The 17,991-nt window shown below is 40.9% G+C and overlaps 1 protein-coding gene across 1 annotated transcript in view; it reads right to left on the bottom strand.

The window, feature by feature from the left end:
• The window catches only part of LOC135703148 (mucin-2), a 488,834-nt gene that overhangs the window by 102,433 nt on the left and 368,410 nt on the right, over window positions 1-17,991 (bottom strand). The window lies entirely within an intron of this gene.

Raw genomic sequence — 17,991 nt, 5'->3', positions numbered from 1 at the left:
GACATTTGTTAGCGTCTGTGACAAAAGCATTCAAGGTTCAAATACATTCAAAGTTACTCAATCTTCCGGACATCGGAAAACGTTTGAGATAGCGAAGTTAATATAAAAACAACGGTCTGAATATTGGTATAATTTAGGATTCTCCCTGGAATTATTTCGAAAAGTAAAAGTGCTTCATAAATTTATAAAATTCTGAGACATTGCTTATTTGATTAGACCTTTGACCTAATTTTGGTATATCGAATATATATATAAGTAAATTCAGAAAATTTTCCCCCACAATTTCTTGTGATTTCCTTAGGTCACAGAATTTCTATGCAATTATTTAAAAACACTCATTAAATCCTTTAAATTTGTCGAACCTCTAAACGGAATCCCTTTATGAAGAGCTTTGAGTGGGTTGGTTTATTTCCTTTAAGTTCCGTTATAATTGCTTATCTTTTGACAGATACGCGTATTTCGTCTACTACTTGCAGACTTCATCAGTGCCAAGTGGTGTTGAGTACTTGGCACTGATGAAGTCTGCAAGTAGTAGACGAAATACGCGTATCAGTCAAAAGATAAGCAATTATAACGGAATTTAAAGGAAATAAACCAACCCACTCAAAGCTCTTCACTCATTAAATCGTTTTCAAAATAAAAACAATGATTATCTACATGTTAAGAAAAAAGTACCCAACGGCCAGTTCACTTGAACCTACTTTTGACTAGTTTGTCTCCTTTTCTCCTTCTAATGTTGTCAAAAACGGAGGAGCAAAACCACCCAACAGGGGTAGTAAAGTGTGGGGACCCAGCGTTGAGTATAATCATATTTACCTACTGTTGGGTACAACTAGCTTACTTTTGGTTAAAAAGCTAGTGGAAAATTCCATACGAACTGCACACAAGTAAATGAAAATTACTTTGACCCTCAGACTATTATCTCTTCCCAAAACTCAAAAGATGGGTCATCAATAAAAAATTGAGCTCACTTGAGGAAATCTTCGATGCCGCGGAGGAGTATTTTGCAGACCTTCTGGAAAATTACTTTTCGGACAGGATCATGAAGTTGGAAAACCGCTGGAATAAGTGTATCAAGCTAAAAAAAAAAAAAAAAACATTTATAAACATTTTTTTTCATTCCCAAGGAAGCTACTTTTCACCCCACCTAGTAGTGTCTGACTAAGGCCCCTGGCAGATTGAATGCGAGAAGGTGCCTAAGGCTATGGGAAGCTGAAACATGTTTCAATTTCATAAATCAACTTCAGTAGAATGGAGACGTTTAAAAGAATTTAAAAATAGACCGCACAGAATGTGTTCCTGTGCGGTCTATTTTTAAATTCTTTTCACCGCATCCAATCTCAGCCTTATTAACCAGGGCTTACTTCCAACAACCAATTTAATCTCAACCTATAATTACAGCAATTCCGACCGCCGATCTCAATCTCACTCACGGGTCGGTAAGTCTCGAGCACGGACTCCTTGGGGCGGCAAAACTTTTCCCACTCTGCTGCCAAATGCGCCCGAACGAAACTCAATCATGGCTGGTTTCCTCCCGAGGATCCTGAACTAGTTTACTCTTCCACACCTGGATCTTCAAGCTGCCTTGGGTGGTGGTCGGAAATTAAACGTCATACGAGTTTCACCGCGTCTTCACCGGGGGAGCTCGTAGGCCTGCAGTCTGCACACTGCAACTGATTTCCGTTTATTTGCTGTCCTTCCCCAGCTGTGGCAGGCAGGACGATGACGATGGTATTGATATAATTAAAAAGAAATTAAAAAGTTTTCACTTTGAGATTACTTTTAATTCGATTCTTGGAACCGGGAGCAGGGAAAAGTCGGAATTGGACCGGCAAAAAAGTTCCACGGGTGAGTGAATTGCTTCTTGATGGGAAAGGAGAATTCCCTGAATGGGAGCAATGAACAACTATCAACTGCAGGTGAAAGTTTGCTCGATTGATGTACGAAGGTAAATGTTTGCATTTGCTGGGTTTTTGAATTTCTCCGACATCAAATCAGGGTAGCATCGTTCTACAAACTACTCAATTCAATGATGACATTTACGAGACGTCACTGTTCTGGATACCCTGCGATAAGAGACACGTCGACCAGTCAATCATTCGTTCGTCCACGTCTTTGAGTAGGTTTAATTGAAGGTTCCTTCTTGGCATCCCTCGGAAAGGTAATTTCATCATCCACTTTTCAATGCAGTGTGATATAACTTGTCAAGCGTAATTACCTCGGACAGTGATTGATGGCACCATTCTTAGTACCATCACAGAACTATAGTGAGGGAGGTTCCAAAGGAAAAACCACACCGCACAGTTTTCCACCACATTGCTGCTGCTGCTGATGCAGTCGCATTCGGAAATCTAAAACCTGACATGTGTGCTAGCGAGGTAGGGCAGGTTGCGCGGAATGACACAATCAACCATCGCCATCACCCATATCCACCTGTCAGATAGCATTTCGTTTTGTGGTCGCGGTTATAGGTGCTGGAGAAAAACTTTGGATTTCCCACATTACCTGCCCAATGAACCCCATCATCGTGGGCTACCGTTTACCGGTCTAGAGAACGGTGCGGGTTTGGTGGGGATGCGGAAGTAAACCGCATTTTACGTTTTTGGTGGGATCTGAACTCAGTCCATTCGCAAGAGGAAATGCTTTTCATGACTTGTCAATCAAAGCCTGCGATCGGAACCGTGCGATATCCGTTGGTTGGGTTTGCAGTACTGAATTCTTTTTTTGTATGTGCAACTAGTATGGTGCACAGCGTTTATACACACTAAGAAATACCTGATTCTATACGTGATGGAATCCATCTTTGACATAAGGAATGCGACGTAAACAAACATGTCATATAAAATGAAGTGCTCAGAGACTGAAAAGTTCGTTACTCGACTAAAAGTACGTTTGATTGTGCTGAATTTTGCGTCTATTATAACTCAATTTTATGTCAAAATTGACGCTCGTATATGTCAGTCTGAGAACACCTAAATTTACATGATTTTGTCTAGGTGTGTAGATCAGCCAGTAGGTTGCTATTTTCAGTAATGTTGTTCAGGTCAGTTAGGCCAATATTGCACAAGGCAACGCTGCTGAAATTTATCATTAGAGCGTAAGAAATCTATAACTTCTATGATTTTTATGGAATACTAGAAATGTTATGAAGAAACGAATACCTGAGGTTCTCCAAAGTCCGTAGAATTTCGCATAAATTCCTTACGTTTGCATAGCTACCCTGCAAGATTTGGTTTATTTTTTAAGTAAAAAATCTCATTGTTATACTTGTAGCCATTTTCTTATAAGTTATTTTAGGCTTCTTAACTTACCTTGATCTGAAATGCATACCATGACTGCTCTACAGAATAGTTTGAAAGTTAACTCGTATAATTGTGCGTTCATTATTCTATTTTAAATCAGACGAGTAAACGTTGTATGCACAGAAACTTCTAAAGAAACATCCATAAATTACGTCACGCGTCTAGAGGATGGGGGTTTTGGGGGTTTAAGTAAACGTGACCAAATGTGACAAACGGGGGAAGGGGGCGGGTTTTGTACAACCGTGGCGTCACATATTACATTTTTATTAGCTATAATTTCTTATAGCATGTGTATAATTTGCTAAAAAGCACAAAATTTTATCAGCGATGCTACGTGAAACATTTATTCACTTTACTTCCCTTCCGAAGGAAGGCGTGATCAGAGATGTTATGCCTCAGAACATCCCGGCGGCGCTGACTGGGATTGAACCCAGGCCTGCTGGGGTGAGAGACAATCACGCTTACCACTACACTACCGGCGCCGCTAAAATGGAAGTTCTTTGAACTTTTCTTTTGAAATTTAAGAAGTTCAAAGATCCGGTAAGTCTGTAGAATATTCGAGAAGGGGTCCGTAGAATGTCCAAAAAATCCGTACAATTTCTGAGAAATCCGTACAATTTCCGAGAAATCCGTAGATCTTCCGAGAAGTCCGTAGATCTTCCGAGAAGTCCGTAGATCTTCCGAGAAGTCTAGATCTTCTAGATCTTCCGTGAAGTCCGTAGAACTACTTAAGTCCGTAAAACTGCTGAGAGGTCTGTAGAATTTCCTAAATGTCCGTAGGAAATTCGAGACGGATATTTACAACCCGTGTAGTTCGAAGAATATCCAAGATGCCCGAAGCACTTCCGAGAGGACCGTATAACATCCTCCTAAGCAACACACATGTTCTATAACAGCTTATATAACCTTTATATCACTGGTTTTGGTTGTATAGCAATTTACTCAACATAATTCTATGAATTTGTGTTACTTGGGCAAGAAGTCCATAGAACTTTAGTCGTTTTGTTTAGTTTAACTGACAAGTCAGGATAATTATCTAAGTCCGTAGAATTTCTGAAAAGTCTATATAATTTTCGAAATGTCCGTAGAATATCCAAAACGTCTATAGATCTTCCAAAAAGTTTATAGAGCTTCCTAGAAGTCCATTGAATATTCGATACGTCCGTATAACATCAGAGTAGACCTTAAAACTTCTGAAAAATTTGTAAAATTTTCAGAAGTCCATAAAATTTCCAAGTAGTCTGTATAGCTTCCGAAAAGACCAAAGAACTTTAAATAAGTTTGTAGAACTTTTGAGAAGTCTGTAGAACTTTTAAGAAGCCTATATAACTTTTCAGATGTTCGTAGAAGTTTCAAAAGTCAGTAGAATATCTAAAAGTATCGTAGATCTTCCAAGAAATTCGTAGAATATCCGAAAATCCTACAGAACTTTCCAGAAGTTCGTGTGAACTCCGAGAAGTCCATTGATCTTCCAAGCGGTCTGCGGATTCAAGAAAAAAAAAAACGTTGAACTTCCGAGAAACCCGTTGAACTTCTGTGTAGTCCGTAGAATTTCCGAGATGTCCGAAGTACCTCAGAAAAGTTTAAGAAGTCCACAGAACTTCAGTCGCTTTGTTTGGTTCAATTCACAAGTCCTGAGGACTACCGAAGTCCGTTAATCTTCTGAAAAGTCTGCAGAATATCCGAAATGTCCGTAGGATATTCAAGACGTCCAAAGAACTTCCGAAAAGTCTATAGAGAATCCTTGAAGTCCACAGAATATTCGATAAGTCCGTATATCATCCGAACAAACCATATGACTTCCGAAAAGTCGTTAAAATTTCCAATAAGTCCATAGAATTTCCAAGTAGTCTGTATAGCTTCCAAATAGACAGTAGAACTTCCTAGAAGTCTGTAGATTTTTTGAGAAGCCTGTTGAACTTTTGAGAAGTTCGTAAAACTTTCAAAAGTCAGTAGAATATCCGAAAGGGTCATAGCCCTTCCGAGAAGTCCGGAAAATATCCGATAATCCTATAGAACTTCCGAGAAGTTCGTTGAAATTCCGAGAAGTCCACAGAACTCCCGTGAGGTCTACGGATCTTCCCAAGAAAAAAAAAACTCATTGAACTTTCGAGAAATCCGTTGTGTAGACCGTAGAATATCCAAGATGTCCGAAGCACTTCCCAGAAGTTCATACAACATCTAAGAAGTCCATAGTACAGCTTCCGAAAAGACCAAAGAACTTAGAAGTCTGTCAAACTTTTGAGAAGTCTGTCGAATTTTTAAGAAGCCTTTATAACTTTTCAGAAGTTCGTAGAACTTTCAAAAGTCAGTATAATGTTCAAAAGTATCGCAGATCTTCCGAGAATTCCGTACAATATCCGAGAATCCTACAGAACTTTCCAGAAGTTCATCTAAACTTCGAGAAGTCCATTGATTTTTCGAGAGGTCTGCGGATTCAAGAAAAAACGTTGAACTTTCGAGAAACCCGTTGAACTTCTGTGTAGTCCGTAGAATATCCGAGATTTCCGAAGCACGTCAGAAAAGTTCAAGAAGTCAGTCGCTTTGTTTGGTTCAATTCACAAATCCGGGGGACTACCAAAATCCGTAAATCTTCTAAAAAGTCTGTAGAATATCCGAAATGTCCGTAGTATATTCAAGACGTCCATAGAACTTCCAAAAAGTCTATGAAGATTCCTACAAGCCGATACAATATTCGATATCATCCGAGCACACCATACAACTTCCTAAAAGTCCGTAAAATTTCCAATTAGACCGAGAAAAGAAAGGACAAATATCCGCGAAGGTGGCCACAGGTCGTCCGAGGTCAGCTCGGGTTCCGAGGGTTACCGCTGCGAAGGATATATGGCGACCAATCCAGCCCCGATCTTAATCCGCTGGATTACTCAATATGGCGAGTCATGAAGGCCAAGGCCTGTTCTTAACGCCACCCGAGTACAGCAAGCCTCAGAAAAACATTGACCCGTACCTGGAGGGAAATGGATCCAGACTACCGTACATTCCGGAAGCGTGTGGAGGCCGTAATTGCAGCAAGTGGAAACTCGATCGATGATTAATATAATTTAAGACTCTGAGAAACATCTCCAGTTTGAATAAATAAAAAAATCTCGAAAACGAAATTTTTGAGAAGTTTTTAAATTTTAACATTGCTCAATGGTGCAAACATTATCACGTATACAGTAGATCTTTTGAGAAGTCTGTTAAACTTTTGAGAAGTTCGTAGAGTCAGTAGAATATCCAAAAAGATCGTAGCTCCCGAGAGGTCTGAGGATCTTCCGAAGAAGAAAAAACTACTGAGAAACCCTTTAAAATCTTGAGTAGTCCGTAGAAAATTGGAGATGTCCGAAGGACTTCCGAGAAGTTCATACAACATCCAAGAAGTACATAGAGCAACATCCGTTTTGCTTGGTTCAATTCTTGGTTCAATTCACAAGTCCGGAGTACTACCTAAGTCTGTAAAACTTGTCCGAAATGTCCGTAGAATATCCAAGTCGTCCATAGAACTTCCTAAAAGTCTATAAAGCTTCCGATAAGTCCATGGAATATTCTATCAGTCCGTAGATCATCCGAGCAGACTAAAGAACTTCCAAAAAGTCCGTTGAATTTCCAAGAAGTCCGTAGAAGTTCCAACAAGTATGTAGAGCTTTCGCAAAGACCGTAGAACTTCCGAAATGTCTGTAGAACGTTTGAAAATTCCGTTGAACTTTTGAGAAGTTCCAGTAGAATTTTCAAAAGTCAGTAGAATATCCGAAAGAACCGTAGATCTTCCGAAAAGTCCGTAGAATATCCAAGAAGGCTATGGAACTTTTGAGAAGTTCGTTTAAATTCCCAGACGTTCATAGAACTCCCGAAAAGTCTGCGAATCTACCAAAAAGAAAACCCTTGAACTTCCGAGAAATCCTTGGACCTAATCTGTAGTTACTAGAATATCAAAGATGTCCGAAACACTTCCGAAAAGTCTGTATGACTTCCAAGAAGTCTATAGAACTTCAGTCGTTTTGTTGGTTTCAATTTACGATTTTTGTACATAGTTCATCGAAGAATGAGGGGGGGGGGGAGCACGAGGGTTGTGATTAAGTGATTTCAAGCAAAAAAATGCATTAGGTCCTAAGTAACATTGACAGATTCCCTTCATCGACTTTTTCTTTGAATCGCCATGGTCATAATAACATGATTCCCATCTACTTTAAGCACGCAGATCGATGAAATTCTAATATGACAAACACGATAAGAAATCGTTCTGTATCCAAGTTATTTAACGCAAGCGAAAGTCGAAGAAGAAAATCGATCAATGTTACTTAGGACCTAATGCAATGTTCAGCTTTATTTGTCAGTTTTTGCAGGACGTAATTGATGGATGCTCCCTAATCGACGTCATTGCAGAGTGGTTTAGAAATGAAAATAAGAAGGAACAAATTATTTTGGCCCATAAGTTGCTGATTTAACAAGAAGGAGCCACAGAGGTCACACACCAATGAAAAAAATTTCAAAAATGTAGAGGAAAATTTAAGCAATTTAATGCAAAAAACCCCAAACGTTCGCGTTGTTTCATTTGATCACAAAAAAATTCCGAAAATCGTCGAGTTTTTGACGTGTTACTTGTATTTCCCCCTTAAGTACTGACAAATAGTGTGCATGAAGGCTTCGTCTGTTCGACCGTATCCGACCGTGATCTTGCGGAGACTGATCGCTCCTTCGTTAGATAAGCTAACTGATGGTTGACGATCCATTCCTCCCATAATCCCGATTATCGATCGATATAGCACGATCGCGAACTCCGACAGTACCAAGGGTTTAACAAAGATGATGACTTGTGGGGGCTGTGTGCGTTGTTGGCCTGCCAAACTGCCATCCGAAAGATCGGAAAGTTACCTTCGAGGACACATCGAAATCTGGGTGTAAACAGAGACCGGTGGACCAGATGATCACCAAGCTTTCGTCAATAAGAAAAGTGCCTCTGTTCGAGATTTGGCGAACAAAACTGAAAACATCGAAGAGTAACGTCCAACGTGTCAAGGCAAGAAACGGGCTGAAAACGTTCAAAAAGCAGAAGAAGCCGAAACGGAGTCAGAAACAAGCCGTATCCGTCAAACCGAGAGTCGCCTGATAGCCTGCTGTGTGGAAAATTGGACGGTGAGACACATGTACGTCAAATTTGACTACAAGACGAGACCAATAATACACAGTCCGTGATGGTCAGGAAGATGACGATGCCGATAAGTCAAGGCCATGGTTTGGCAAGCGATATGTGGGTGTGAGTGAGCGATTTGTGGCGAAGGAGACGATGAACACTGTAATTTACGACGTTTGAATCGGCGTCGGCGTCAACTTGGTGGCCCAGTACTATTTTTAATGATATTTGGTATCAATGCACTACTCGAAAGACCTTGGCACAAAACAAACAAAGTGCAATACGTGCCAAAAAGAGATGAATCCTCCGAATTGCCCGAGATATCTACGGAAACACTTAAAGGCAGCGAATTCAATCGAAGAATTTGAAAAATACTGGACAAAAGTGGTCACAATTGTCGCCAAGGAATCTGTGCTGAAGCTCAGATCAAAAATTTGCTCCTTGGCTTACGAATAAAGGAACTGCGGATTATTTCCATCCAATGGATAGAGAATAATATAGAGAACATATAGGGGAAATGGATATAATGTCGGACTAAATGCCCCTTATTTGGGTTTATACATAAATTCAGCAATCGACTAAATTTTCAATAGCGACCAAAAATATCCATCAGTACCGTCCCAATGACGCGATCATCTAGATGAAAATGGATAAATAGCAGATTTTTTAGCGATGGGCCCAATCTTAGATCCATGGGCCAACATTAGAGCCATTTCCCCTATATGAAATAAAAATTTGAGTTCAGTAACATAACGTTATTTTATTCCAATAAAAAGCTATGCCTGTACTTTCTGGGACACACTATAATACGCATTAAGCAGCACATTTTTGCAATAGTAAGAGCCTCGTTTAATCCTTTAATAAAAAAAGTGATGACCAATTTTCTTCATCATTTCATGATGATTATATAAGGGGCTGTCTATAAACTGCGTACACAGGTTTTGCGTGGTTTTAGACAATCGTCCATACAAATTTTTGAAAGACACTCGCCGTCCCCACCTCAAGTCTCTTGTTTATGTAGTTCGCAGGATTCGAAATGTAAGTTTTCCTGAAACTCAAAACGACAAAATTACACTGCAAAGTCAAATCAGCTCAAATTCAGCCTTAATTGTGCGAAAATGATGTGAGTGCCACAAAATAATAGTTCGATTCCCATTCCAGCCGGTGTAACTTTTTGCAACCCAAAAACATCTCTACTGGTCTACTGGATGTTGTGTGTTGTCCGTTGTCTAGTGTTAAGTATTCAGTCTGCAACCTCAGTGCAACCTCTTTAAAAAAGATTGAATAGAAATGCACCCTAATTGGAACACCAAAATGACCATAAAATCACTAAAACAGTCTATTTCATTATAATCTTGAATCACCAAAAGTGCCTCAAAAAAGGCAAAATGGCCCAGGAATTGAATAATGACATTGAAACAGGTTGAAACATTGTTTGGACTATTTCAGCATAATTTTAAAAGGATATGGACAAGTTGTCGCAGTGCACCGCGACCCTATAGTTTGAGAAACGCCGTTCCTAAAGTATTGACATCAATGCTCATCGCATTTTTCCAAAAGCCCCTGATGTGTTCTTCGACATCCGTTCTAGATGCGAGCGTAAAATACAGGTTAAGGTGACAACCAGGAGAAAATTCCCCCATAGAAAATCTAGTCTCAGCAGATTGTGCCGGAAAAGCTAATTCGAAGGCTGCTCGGATTTGTTTGTAGAGGCCCCTTATGATTGAATCAAGAGATTCTTCCGAACCGTCATTTCAAGGTGTTAACATGCGTAAATGTCTCGTCGGATAGCTGGACAAAATATAAATCATCGTCGTCAGCAGCGCAAGAAAAACCCACCCAATTAATGTTTCGAGTAGGTGCTTGGAACCAGGCACTAAAATAAACACCATCTCTCTCTCTCTCTCCCCCCGGTCAAGCCTCTCGTTAGTGGCTAATAATTCAATCAACATTTGAACGGACAAGAACAGATGAACGCTTGCTTCTTGGGTGAGGTTTGTTTTTTTCTTCTTCTGGTGCTAGGTATGTGTTCAAGGCAAGGTCTGACAACCGTAAGTGCGTTTGGAACACACGCCCCTCAGTCGTTGGTCATTGCTAGGATCATGGTGAGAAAATCTAGATGGCGGCGTGCCATTGATCACATTTGGAGGAAAATGTCATAAATTAGGCGACTTTTTACGGAGACTAACGGGTTGCAGTTCAGCGTTGTGTGCACCGGTCATGACGTTCTTGCTCGTTCTACACTCCTCCGATCGCATCAGTACGATAAATGCTTCCTAATGTGGCCACCAGTCTCCTCAACGAGTGCTTACGAAATCCGACTTCTCGACCAACAACTGTTTATTGTCGTCGATCAAGGTGGCTACTGCCATCGGACCCAGGTCACTCTCCTGAACACCGGCGACAATGAGCTGCTCTGGCTGGTCCATGTTTTTTTCTGCGTCTTTCAAACGAGAATAAATTTGCGGTAATATATTGGTCATTAGTAATTAGTAGCTGCTACATTAAACTGGGTGCTACTTTTTTTTTTTTCAACTGCACCAACCGACAGTTTAACGATGCCAATGTTGCAGTCCTGCCTGGTGCGGATTTATGTCGAATTTCAGACAAAAACAAGCTGCTCAAATTACCCTTTTTCTCACTGCCAGTCTCGGTGGCGGCAATCAAGTTGACAACCATTTTCGGTGTTTCAATTACTTCGGGTAATCAATTTATATGAGTGGCAATTGCGACCAAATTTAGATTGCTAAGTATTTGGAGCACCTCCGTAACAATTCTAAAGCAATAAAATGTCACCCCATAAAGCCCCACCAACGAAGCAATTGTGACTCTTCACTGCTCCGAGTCGTCATTAATCTTGAGGCATTACGCCACATGTACACATTCATTCCGGGCTCGAGCTGCAATTGTTTTGCAATTTTTCCTGACTTCAATTTCAAACTCAAGTTGGCTTCGGTTGGTTTCGGCTTGGCGACAAGATAATCTGAGCTGAAGCTTTTTTCCTCCACTCCTAAAATGGCTTATCGTCGTCGCTTGAGCACAAAGCATATCTTCTTTTAAAAAGACGACAGCTAGCTATCTGGCAGGCAAACGGGCAAAGCTCAATGGATGGGAAAACTTGACTGGGAGTCGAACACATTTTTCTATCGGTGAAGAACGGCAATGCTGCGCTCTGTGGCTGATAGAGATCGTTGTCTCTTCTCGTGTTTGGCGTTGTTGTCATCGACTTTGGTTTTTGGGGAGGAGAAGAAGAAGAAGTTGCATTCATTTCTGATGTGCAACTACACTCGAAATGTGTGTGTGTGGGAGGTAGGAGGAGGGGGGGGGGGGTTGTGGAACGGGGTGGATAGCATGTAGTAAGTAGACAACTACTTGATGCTGGAGGAGAGCAATCTACTCTGTGCACAACTTGAGGTATTGGATTTATCGGGAAAATCGTGATTGGATATTTGTGTATGTCGTCGTCGGTTTTGAAAAATGACGATCGAAGTCGATGACACTAAACGTTCAGTGAATAAAATAGTCAGATATTCCATGTTACCAACATTACACACATTAGCAGTGCTGACTATACACACGTAATTCAGATCACCGAAGTTGGTAAACTTTTGTTATTCATAAATAATTGGGTTAAACTGAACGAAGTCTTCTTCTTCTTCGCATTTCAAGCTTATTGCATATCGCATATTTAGCTTATTGCGTGCTCTCCACTTAGTGTTCTAGATGCACTTCCACACACAGCAAAAAAATAATTTTGATATCACGTCTAAGTGGAGGCACTTCAATCGTGTCGAAAATATGGTGTAATATGACTTGCCAAAAAGGACAACATTATCATTACTGCAGTGCATGAACTGAATTTACGTTGCTTTTATTGCATTTATTTATTTTTGTGGCCATAAAAATTACACGAAATGTCCGAACGATTGAAGTGCATCCTCTTGGCTGTAATATTAAAATTTATTATTATATGCTGTGTACAAGTCCGGATTAAATTGACTTATCATTGGGTCTTTCACTGATCTTTAAACTTTGACCGAAAAGTTCTGAAGTTTGAAATTTTCCAAACGGAGGGGGCCCGAATCGGTGTGTAGGCTTACTAGCACTCTAAGTACTGCATTGCCGTTGATGCTTATTCATACACGGGCACTTGAAATGTGTAGAAATTAATTATCTTAAATCGTAGCAAAAACAGACCACAACTGTTTATTATTATTATTTAATTCTCCTTTGTGAACTCAAATCACCCATCTTAAAATCATAAGGCATTTGAGCTGGATCACATCATTAGTATGCATTTTAATGGTATTAAATATTTTTTTGCCTTTTTCTTGTTAATTTATTTATATTTATTTTTTGTTAATTGTTTTTCTTTTCATTCTTTATTTTGATTATCATGTTTTCCTACTTCTTAAAAATATCTTTTTTCTCGTGTTTTTATCGATTCTGTGAATGTGTTTGTTAGATGCTACTTTTAATTTCATTTCAATTACAGTGCCTTCCCGTTTCTGGCAACAAGGAAAATATTTAATGTTGCCAAAATAGGGATGTAGGATTTTTTTTAGCTTTTCCTCAATAATAATCATTATGACAAATACGTTTAGCCGGCGCCGGTGGTCGGTGGGATTTTTCTGAGGCATAAAAATCTCTGGTTATGTCTTCCTTCGGAAGGGAAGTAAAGTCGTTGGTCCCGGCCCATGTGTGTTGAATGGGTGCGATATCCTACGCAGGTGTGGAATCTGCCTTCCTGCACATTCGATTGCCGTCAATGGATGGCAATCGATGTCCGTCGGTGATTGGCACTAGATTGCGGAACAGAGACCGACGTTAAATAAAGGAAAGAAGAAGAAGAAGACAGATACATTTAGGGACCATTCAATAATTATGTAAGCATAATTTCGAACATTTTCAACCCCCTCCCCTCCTTGTAAGATTTTCTTCATACAAAATTGTTTTGTAAGAAAATGCCAAACCTCCCCTCCCCTAAGTGATTACGTAATTATTGAATGGCCTTTTAACATATTGCCTTTGTAGTGCAGAAGAAGAATGAATCGTGGGGAAGGCTAATGAAAATACTGGTCTACTGTATTGAACTGGTTACGTGATTAGATTGTTGATGACGCCTCAGAAAGTTCTAGAGTACAATACGACTGGAACTTGACGGAGACGCAAATTTCGAGCTCGCTGAATTGACAAGCAAGAATACGATATGCTATGTCTCCGCAAATAACCTGATTGGCGATATGCAGCCATGGATCGAGTGGAATGGAGATGTCTTCTATGTTCAGAATAGGCCAATCCTGTCTTAGTCTGAACTTAATGTAAGGCTTCAAATAATTTGTAACCAGTTGGTTACAATCCGTGGATTTTCTTCTGTATGAGTTATTGTTGTTTGGGAAAATTCAAAAATTTGTCAAACCTAAAACAATAGACACACACAAGAGCGAGAGGGCTTGTGCCGCTGCAAAGAACAAAAACGTAACATTACTGAACGGAGGAAAATCTTGGCTTTAAAATAACAATGGATGCGCAAATTGGATGGTGAATAGCTAGTCATCTTAGATTTGGAAGATTAAGGAGAAGTAATCAGTCGTCTGTCTAGAACGGTATCGTAAAGTGCAGTGCCATTTCGTGTACCCCCCCCCCCCCCCCCTAGTGGGGTTTCTGGGATGTTGGACTGCCTCTGTTCAGGTAATTTGCTTTTTATTATCCTGACGGAAATTTCCCTGAATTATGATAATTCTCAGGACCTCGTACTGTAAATAAAACGGTCTCACACGGCTCGGTTCGGAAGTCAAGATGGCCGATCGTCCGTCAGGGACGATTCCCTCAGGCCGGTGGCCTTAATCGCCAAGGAGGGTCCCGTTTCGGCTCGATCAAGGTGGCCATGCAACGGTCAGCCGATGCCGTCAACGACGGAAGACGCCTGCCAGCCAAACGAGCCAGCAACGCCTGCTGAGCCGTATGTGGCTGATGAACGCCACCAGATCCGTCATTCTCCCAATTTTGCAACGAAACACTGTTAGCAGCCCGCGTCGCAAGTTTCCGGCCACACGGTAGTGCAGGAGCAGCCGTGTGGGCCAACGCCAGCGTCGCAACGCCGTAGGAGATCCCGCTGCATCAGTGAATACAGTGCCAATTTTAAACCCTCGCACACACGCCACATACATATATGTGAAAACGCACACCCACACGCCACAGAATAGGGCAATAAATGTTATAGAAAATGTGAATATTCTTGTTTTCATACTTTGCGCGCGTAGCCCCTCCGAATATCCAGTAACGTGCCGACCCTACGACACAGTGAAAGGGTCTCATGCTACTGAGTTAGTTAACCGGGAGGGTCTGGTTATACCATAGTCACAAATTACATCACACCGAAACTTTGGGAAAAAAAATGTTCTCCCACGGTTTGTCATATTTTTCCTATCATATTAATTCCTTGTCAGTGATTCTTCCCCTTAGAGCAGCGCTGCTCAACATGCCCGTGGGCTGATTAATTGACAAATTTGATGCCAAATTTTGTTTTCATTTTGCTGTACATTTGCTCTTCAAAAATATGTTGTTGCGGGTTTGTTTTCATTGCCTTAGCATAACATCAAAGTGAATACTTGTTTTGTTATCAACAGGAAAAATTGATATCAAATTGAGTTTTCAGTTTGCTTTCACTGATTGCAGAAATAGTTTTCAATGTGATGTCACAGGAAGATTTTTTTGCTCTGAATTTTGATATTTTAACCGTTAAAACGACCAAAACGACAGCAACCTGAGCAATCATTATCAGCGAAATCACAACATCAAATTCAGATTTCAATTTGATCTCAGACTTTGCTCGGACTCTCCCAAATTCTATGCCGCCGCCTGTCACCATTTACAAGAGAGTTTGTGGGGCAATACCAGGTGGGATTCATGGGTGCCCGCGCTATCACGGACCAAATTTTCGCAATTCGGCAGGTCATGTAGAAATGTCGCGAATACAACGTGTCCACACATAATTTGTTCATCGATTTCAAATCCGCATACGACACAATCGATCGAGATCAGCTATGGCAGATTATGCACGAGAACGGATTTCTGGATAAACTGACGCGATTGGTCAAGGCGACGAAGGATCGAGTGATGTGCGTTGTTCGAGTATCGGGGACACTCTCGAGTCCCTTTGAATCTCGAAGGGGGTTACGGCAAGGTGATGGACTTTCGTGTCTGCTATTCAACATCGCGTTAGAAGGTGTGATCAGATGAGCTGGGATAAACAAGAGTGGCACGATCTTCAGGAAGTCCATCCAGCTTCTTGGATTCGCCGATGACATTAACATCATGGCATGGAACTGTTAGCCTCCCACCCCGAGTTCAAATTGACGGTGACGAAATCGAGGTGGTCGATGAGTTCGTGTATTTGGGCTCACTGGTGACCGCCGAAAATGATACCAGCAGAGAAATTCAAAGACGCATTATGGCAGGGAATCGTGCCTACTTTGGACACCGGAGGACGCTCCGGTCGAAAAAAAATATCGCCGCCGCTGTCTGTTGACTGTCTACAAGACGCGGATTATACCGGTGGTCCTCTACGGCCGCGAGACCTGGACTATGCACGTGGAGGACCAACGCGCCCTTGGTGTTTTTGAACGGAAGGTGTTGCGTACGATCTACGGGGGAGTGCAGATGGATGACGGAACGTGGAGGAGGCGAATGAACCACGAATTGGACCAGCTGCTGGGAAAACCATCCATCGTCCACATTGCAAAAATTGGGCGACTACGGTGGGCTGGGCACGTCGCAAGAATGCCGCACGACGACCCAGTGGAAATGGTTCTATAAAGCGACCCAACAGGAACAAGAAGAAGAGGCGCGCAGCGGGCAAGGTGGATCGACCAAGTAGAAGGCGACCTGCGGACCCATCGCAGAGTACGAGGCTGGCGAAGTGTGGCCATGGATCGAGTAGAGTAGAGACTTTTTCGGACAGCAGAGGACAACAAGGCCTTAGTCTGATTGGTAAGGTACGGTATGAATTGGTTGTCGTGAGTGATACGATCTATGATTACGATTTAAATAAATTAGGCGTAGAAAATAAATAAAAAAAGGGTTGAGTTGGGATTGAACTCACGACCTATTCTTGGAAAGCGGAAACGGTTACCACTATGCTACCAATTTCGCTTTGTTTTTAGCCTGACACAGTGTTGCGGAATAATTAATGAATACGCCGTTTGTAAAGCATTTACAAAGCATGCAATTAAAACATGGACGCATAGTGGTATAAGAGCTATTATGCTGACTGTATTCACCTTTATTCAGCAATATTGTTAATCAATGCAATGGAATCTAATAATGGAGCTTGAAAACAATTATTAGACGTCTAATAAAGAATGTTATTAAATCAATTGAAAACAGTCGAATTAAAGCGTCAATGTATGTTATTCAGTATGTTATTAGATCAAACTTCTGGTGTTGAAGCAGGAAGACAGTCATCGTTTGTATAGCTTTTAATAAGTATATTATTAAAATCAGAGCCAGCAGCGGAATAAAGGCGCATCTATCGATCTCAATGAGGTTTTTTCAGCACATAATTTGACAACCCGTTTTATTCAGTATTGTACATTGTTATAAAGCATTTATTCAATATATATATATTTATGCTTATTTGTGACTCTGAGTTGTTTGTTGGGTACATCACTGTCCGACCACGTTCATCTGGCTATCGACGGGTCCGTCAGTGGGATTCTAATTAAGAATTGACTAGTTTAGGAGCTAATAAAATAAGAGTCTTAATCTCAGTGTCAGTAGTTTCCAATCAAATGCTCTAGTCAAAACAGTGGGGGCTTTGCAGTGCGTTGAACCGACAGAAGGTTACAATAATAGATTCTGATTTGCTGTAGATTATAATACACAGTAAAGGTCTACAATTTCACCCATTTTTAGTGTAATTGTTCTTAATTTGGACCAAATAAAAAAAAAATGAATGTAGTTAAAATTTCTGATTAAATCGCATTGATAATGGGTATACTTTTAACATGTTTACAATTCACGCAATGTTAAGGGCCAGCCAGATGGGCTAGTTTGAAGGGATTCTACTGACCTTTGGGCTAGCCACGGAGATCGTCTGGGGTGGGCTACACTCGCCTCTTTTGTTGGCTAGGTCGAGCTCGAAACCCTAGAGCTTCAAGGTCGCCTCCTGACTTGTTTATTTCATTTAATTACTCACGGTGTTGTAACGGATGCAATGGAATTTTAGCCCATATTTAATTCGTCCTGGGGGGAATATAAGAGGTGGTCTTAGGGCTGGGAATTTCGCTTCTGGGTTTAATTGGGTCCTACCTGGCTCCGTATTTGGCGTTATTTGTCGGTATTTATTTGGGACTCTTTTCACTTCATTACTTATTAAACTCGTAATAAACTGGCAGATCGAAGTATCTCGCGCAATGGCTGAAGAAAAAGAGAACCTACTGTTCAGTTTGACCCGGTAAATTTCCCCTTGACCTAAGCCCATTCCACCTTCCTCCTTCTAATCCACCACCTCTTGTCCATATCTTTCTCTTGTTTCCAACGCCCTCCTTCATTCTT

This window comes from Ochlerotatus camptorhynchus, unplaced genomic scaffold (genome assembly GCF_037179485.1).
Source record: "Ochlerotatus camptorhynchus isolate MF236.1 unplaced genomic scaffold, CSIRO-AGI_Acam_v1.1 ptg000209l, whole genome shotgun sequence".
Taxonomy (NCBI): domain Eukaryota; kingdom Metazoa; phylum Arthropoda; class Insecta; order Diptera; family Culicidae; genus Ochlerotatus; species Ochlerotatus camptorhynchus.
The sequence above is the reverse complement of the archived record's forward strand: the minus strand, read 5'-3'. Positions and strand labels throughout refer to the sequence as shown.